Raw genomic sequence first — 7,283 nt, forward strand, 5'->3', positions numbered from 1 at the left:
TTAAAAAGAGAAGAAGAATAACACAGTATTTAACGCAGTTCATCCGTAAAGTCTACGTCCATGGGCAAGACAAGAGAAAAGAGTTTCACTAACTTTCAAACCCTAACTCCCAGTGTGTTTTCCAAATATCTCACAACTACCGCAAATGATAGAATATTACAATATTTATACTGGTCCATATCGCGGGGGCGTTGCCTCCGCACCCCAAGGAGATCAATGGTGGGCTTCGGGCCCGAGTCTATCAGCCCGTGTCCTCCGCTACCACCACAGATCTCACATTTTATCCTAATCGAGTCGCAGCGCGAAACTTTCAAATCGGGTCACAATTCGGGCCCATGAAAACATATCCAAAAATTCAAAGCCACAAAAAATAACAATTTTTCCCCTTGGCTTGAATTCTCTCAATCATCAACAAAATAACCACAAAAAAATACTCTATTTTGTCATATGCTCTCGCAAGGGCACTACTGAACACTATAAATACCAATCAAGTCTAGGCAATGCCTAAACTTGCTAACTGTGACTCCTTTGGTCATCATATCTGCTGGATTATTATGTGTAGAGACTTTCTGCACAACTACAGTCCCCTGAGATACAATGTCTCGAATGAAGTGATATCTGACATCAATGTGCTTAGTTCGCTCATGGTACATTTGATTCTTTGTGAGATGTATTGCACTCTGGCTATCACAAAACACTGTTGCCTTATTCTGTATCAACCCAAGATCATCCACCAAACCTTGTAACCATAAAACTTCCTTTACTGCCTCTGCTAAGGCCATATATTCAGCCTCTGTGGTAGACAAAGCAATTGTAGCTTGCAATGTTGCTTTTCAACTAATAGCACTTCCAGAAAGAGTAAACACATAACCTATCAAAAATCTCCTCTTATCAAAGTCCCCTAGAAAATCTGAATTCACATAGCCAATTACTGAATCACTCATCTTGGCCCTGTCAAATGTCAAACCAACATCTATAGTACCCTTCAAATACTTCAAAGTCCATTTCACTGCTCGCCAATACTCTTTCCCAAGACACGCCCTGTATCTACTCACAACACTAACTGCATGTGAAACGTCAGGTCGGGTGCATACCATAGCATACATGATGCTACCAACAGCACTCAAATAGGGAACACTAGACATATGCTTCATCTCCTCATCTATTTTTGGTGACATGTCTGCAAATTACTTGAAATGGGCAGTAAACGGAACAATCACAGGCTTAGCATTATTCATGTTGAAATGCTTAAGTACTTTCTCAACATAGGCCTGTTGAGACAAGAAAAGCTTTCCAACACTTCTATCCCTGGTAATTTCCATTCCCAATATCTTCTTTGTAGCACCCAAATCCTTCATCTCAAACTCATCACTCAACTGCTTTTTCAGAATGTTAATTTGTGATATGCTTTTAGCAGCAATAAGCATGTCATCCACATACAATAGCAAATAAACAAAGGAATCATCTGAAAGATTCATATTATACACACAACTGTCATATGAAATATGATTAAAGCTATTACGAACCATGAATGTATCAAATCTTTTGTACCACTGCCTAGGAGATTGTTTCAAACTATATAAAGATTTCTTAAGCAAGAAAACATGGTTTTTCATACCTGGAATGACAAATCCCTTAGGCTGACTCATATAAATTTGCTCCTCCAACTCACCATGCAAAAATGTTGTCTTCACATCTAGTTGCTCAAGCTCTAGATCATGAAGAGCAACCATAGCAAGTAAGACTCTGAAAGAATTGTGCTTCACAATTAGAGAAAACACTTCATTAAAGTCAATCCCCTCCCTCTGAGTAAAGTTTTTTACTACCAACCGTGCCTTATATCGAGGTGCTTCAACTCCTGGAGTGCCTTCCTTTTTCTTGAACACCCATTTGCAACCTATCACTTTTTGTCTCTTAGGCAATGTTACAAGCTCTCAAGTTTGATTCTTGTGAAGAGATTCAATTTCTTCACTCATAGCACCAACCCACTAATCTGCATCTGAACAAGAAATAGCTTCTCTATAATTGTTGTGTTCATGCACATCAGCTGTTTCAGCAACTGACAAGGTAAATGCAACTAGATTTGCATATGCATATCTCTGTGGTGGTCTAATCTGTCTTCTCTCTCTACCAATTATAATGCTATATGGTTCCTGTTGCTATTGCTCAGGTGCATCCTCTTGTTGATCAGGATCTTGCATCTCATCCTCTGAATCACTGGACTGAACTGCTGAAGTATCAATATCAAGCTCCACATCTCTAACACCGTGATCTGATTCTGCTATTGACTTCTCCCTCTGACTATTCAATGAAGCAGACTCATTAAATGTCACATCCCTACTGATAATTAATCCTGGAGACTTTGGATCATTGCACCACAACCTGTAGCCTTTCACTCCAAGTGCATACCCTAGAAATATGCATTTTCTTGTCCTCGGCTCAAGCTTACCATCTCTCACATGAGCATAAGCAGGGCAACCAAATACTCTCAGCTGAGAGTAATCAGCAAGTGAACCGGACCAAATCTCAAAAGGAGTTTTGCACTCAATAGCTGTAGATGGAGATCTATTAATCAAGAAACAGATTGTATAAATTGCTTCAGCCTAGAAATCCTTTCCCAATTCTGAATGTGAGAGCATGTTTCGTGCTTTGTCACAAAGCGTTTTGTTCATGCGTTCTGCAATACCATTCTATTGTGGTGTCCTTGTACAAGTGCGATGTCTCACTATACCTTCATTGCTGTAGAATGCATCGAACTCACAATTGCAAAATTCTAACCTGTTATCAGTTATAAGACACTTGACCTTCTTTTCTGTCTGCTTCTCAATCATCGTCTTCCACTTTACAAAGGTTGAAAATGCCTCATCTTTTATTTTCAAAAAATACATCCACCATCCGAGAGTAATCATTAATCAAAGTCATGAAGTACCTGGCACCGCTCTTGGAAGGGATTCTGTTAGGACCCCATAGATCTGAGTGGATATAATCCACCGTTCCTCTAGTCTTGCGCACTGCCTTTTTGTCGAACTTCACCCTGGTCTATTTGCCAAACACACAGTGTTCATAAAAGTCCATAGATTCTATTTTCTGCCCGTCCAACAAATCCCGCTTGCTTAACACAGATAATCCTCTTTCACTCATATGACCAAGACGCATATGCCACAATTGAGTCTCATTCTGATTATTGCTTCCGGATACTACTGCAGCTTCCTCTGAAACTGTACTACCCTAAAGAAAATATAATCTTAAAACCAAACTGCTCTTCATGAGTACCATAGAGCCGTTGCACACTTTGAGAACTCCATTCTCTGCATGGTATCTGAATCCATGAGAGTCAAGTATCCTAAGAGAAATCAGGTTCCTCTTTAGTCCTGGAACATGCCAACACTCTATAGTTCTGACAATGCCATCAAACATCCTCAATCTGATGTTACCAATTCCTTCAACAGATAATGCATGATCATTGTCCAGAAACACCTTGCCACTCATATGTTTGTAAGTGACAAATCAGTTTCTGTGTGGACACATGTTATAAGTAGCACTAGTATCAAGAATTCAGGAATTTTGTCCATGATCTGAACTCACAGATAAAATTTCTCCAACACTGTCATCACCATCAGAATCAATAAAACTATCAACCACATTCGCAGAACTTTCTGGTTGCTTTCCCTTTTTATTTTTCAACTTGGGACAGTCTCTCCTGTAGTGACCTTGCTTTCTACACTCAAAACAATTGGCCTTTTTCATTCTTGACTTAGATCTGGCCTTAGATTTTTTCCTGCTAGAAGAACCCTCCCTTGAATGTGTTCTTCCCCTGCTCACCAAACCTTCCCCCTCAAATCTTTCTCTATTATCTAGAAATTTTTTTTCAACTCCTTCAATTTTAGAGAATTACTAATATCGTCTAGTGAAATACTATATTTCCCATACAACAGAGTATCAACAAAAGTTTCGTAGGAGGGTGGCAAAGAACATAACACAATAAGGGCCTGATCCTCACTATCAATCTCAATATCAATATTCTTCATATCCATAATGATTGAATTGAATTCATTCAGATGTTCTTTAATAGGTGTACTTTCGCTCATTCTCATATTGTAAAGTCTTTTCTTTAGATACAGGCAGTTGGTCAGTGATTTGGCAAAGTATAACTCCTCTAGTTTCTTCCATGCCGCAGATGCTGAGCTTTCACCAGCAATCTCGCGTAGAATATTATCAGTTACGCTCATAAAAATCGCACTCAAGGCTCTCTCCTTTAGATTAGCCTTCTCCGCCTCTTTCATACCTTCTAGAAAGTTATCCTCGATTACCTTCCATAGACCATGTAGGATTAAGGAAGATTTAATTTTAATCTTCCACAGACTGAAATTCGATCCACCATCAAACTTCTTTATCTCATACTTCGTTGAAGACGATGCCATCTGTAAACCCTAGGTTTTGTGTACAAAGCTCTGATACCAGTTTGTTATAACAAGCACGCAAATCTAAAGCACACACACAAATCGTATAATAACACAGTATTGAAAAGAGAAGAAGAATAACACAGGATTTAATATGATTCAACTGTAAGGTCTACGTCCACAGGCAAAACAAGAGAAAAAGATTCCACTATGATGAAAAGAGAAAGATACAATCAATTAGAACTCTCAAACCCTAACCCCAGTGTGTTTCTTGAATATCTCACAACTCTACCGCAAAGGGTAGAATATTACAATATTCCTGTGCCCTCCGCTACCACCACTCATTTACAATTAGTTCACCTCTTCCATCCACTTTTGATTCTTCTCTCAATCAACCTTCGCACTCACCTACGCCTCCCCAACCAATGTTAAATTTACCTAACTCTGTTCAACCTGCCTTACGAAAAAGTAGTAGAATTGTAAACAAGCCAGCTTGGCTTCGTGATTTTTTTGCATGTGTCCTATCTACTGGTCTCATGCATCATTCCAATCAATCAACTGCTGGTTCATTGGTTCATACCACACCATCAGGTACTGTTTCAACCCCTTTCTTTTGCACTACTTTTGTTCATACTTGCCTTAATTTTTTTTTTAGCAAATGTGTCTATAATCCCTGAGCCTACTAGCTATATTCAAACTAAGACAGACCCATCTTAGGTTGAGGCAATGAATAAGGAACTAATAGCACTTGAGCAGAATGGAACTTGGAAATTAACATCTTTGCTACCTAATAAAAAAGCCATCGAATCCAAATGGATCTACAGAGTTAAATATCATCTGGATGGTACAATGGATCGCTTTAAAGCGAGATTAGAAGCCAAGGGCTATAATCAACTCCTCTGTCTAGATTATACTGCTAGTTTCTCTCCCGTAGCTAAGATCGTCACTATTCATGTTCTCTTAGCTCTTGCTTCTAAAAAAAGCTGGCCAATTCACCAGCTTGATATTAACAATGTATACCTTCATGGATTCCTTAATGAGGAGCTGTATTTGAAACCACCAGATGGTTATGAGAAGGCTAAGCCTGGCTAAGTGCAAGCTGGTTGAATCATTGTATGGTCTCAAGCAAGCTAGCTGGCCAATGGTGGAACAAAGAACTGACTTCCAAATTGCAGATCTTTGGGTTCACTTAATCACTCCATGATAATTGTCTCTTCACCAAGGGTAGCGAGGATGATTTTCTTGCACTTTTGGTTTACGTTGATGACGTGTTGGTTAAAGGGATTGATGATTCCAAAATTATTGCTATCAAGAAATATTTACGTGATTCTTTCACAATCAAGGATTTGGGCTACGCAAGATATTTCCTTGGTGTTGAGATTGCATGATCTGCTAGTGGTTTGTTCATAAGTCAGAAAATATATTTTAGATATTCTAAATGATGTTGGAATGATGAATGCTAAAATCAAGGAATTTCCAATGCCTAAGTCCTTGAAGCTCAACAATGAAACAAGGATCTTATCATGAATCCAGAGCAAAATAGACGAATTGTAGGCAGATTACTGTACTTAAATCTTACGCATCATGATATTTCCTATGTGGTTCAGCACTTGAGCCAATTTTTACAACAACCATGGTGACCACACTAGGATGCATTACTTGCTCTTCTTTGTTACTTAAAAGGAACACCTGCAAAAGTATTATTTTTTCCAGCTAATACTTCTCTTCATGTTTGAGCTTATTGTGACGTGGACTCAGCCTTGTGTTCTACGACGAGAAAATCTCTTACGAGATATTGTGTGTTCCTTGGTGACTCATTGATCTCATGGAAAACTAAGAAGCAGTCCACTGTCAGTTGATCTTTGGCTAAAGCTGAATACCGAAGAATGGCTACAACTATTTGCGAACTTCAATGGGTTTCTTACTTACTTCGAGACTTGCAGGTTCCATTGTCACTTCCCATTCCACTATTATGTGACAACAAAGCCACAGTTCACATATACCAAACATCTGGATACAGACTGTCATCTCGTTCGCCAACACATACTTAACAAGTTCGTCACGACATCTCACATTGGTGCCAAAACAAAACTAGCAGATTTGTTCACAAAACCCCTCAATTCATCATCCTTTCACCAATTTCTATCCAAGATGGGATTGGTTTCAATCAACCCATCTCCATATTGAGGGAGGGCTATAGAAGTTATGCAAGTGATAGAAGGCCGAAAAGTTGTTAGGGAGGTTATCAGATATAACTGAGCTGGAAAGTTTGTTATTAGAATTGCTAGTCTCACGGATAGGTGGATGAATGTTGGCTCATTCTACATATAAACAAATAGACGAATGCAAAGTAGTATTTTACCTAAAAGAATATTAAATGAATTCGGTGCATATGCACCCTTTCTCTATAAAATTAGGTTTTATCTTTCTATGAATAAGAAAAAATTATTTTATTATATCTAAAAAGGCATTATCTTTTAGTACTTCTAATGTATCTAATAATTAGTTCTTTTATATTTCCTCTATATTTTTCTTTCTGTTATAAATTCTTTCAAAATCTTCTCTTTCTTTGTAAACTTTTCATACAAAATTTTCATTAATCTCCTGTATCTTTGGAAGCTCCCCACTTGAGTCCAAAATTCTTTTAATTAGGTCCTTCAACTTATTTTTTTTTTCTTTCAATTTCATCCCTTTATTTCTTTTTCCTTTATCTTCTCTCATTGGGGAGAATTAAATACCATTTAAAATAATTTAATTTACTCACAGAAAATATTTAAAATATTAAAACAATTGAAATGATGCCAGCCTAGTTTAAATAAAAAAATTTTTTAAATTTAAAATTTAATTTAAATTGTTCAACATATATAAAACCCTTATTATACA

This window comes from Hevea brasiliensis, chromosome 10 (assembly GCF_030052815.1).
Source record: "Hevea brasiliensis isolate MT/VB/25A 57/8 chromosome 10, ASM3005281v1, whole genome shotgun sequence".
Taxonomy (NCBI): Eukaryota; Viridiplantae; Streptophyta; class Magnoliopsida; order Malpighiales; family Euphorbiaceae; genus Hevea; species Hevea brasiliensis.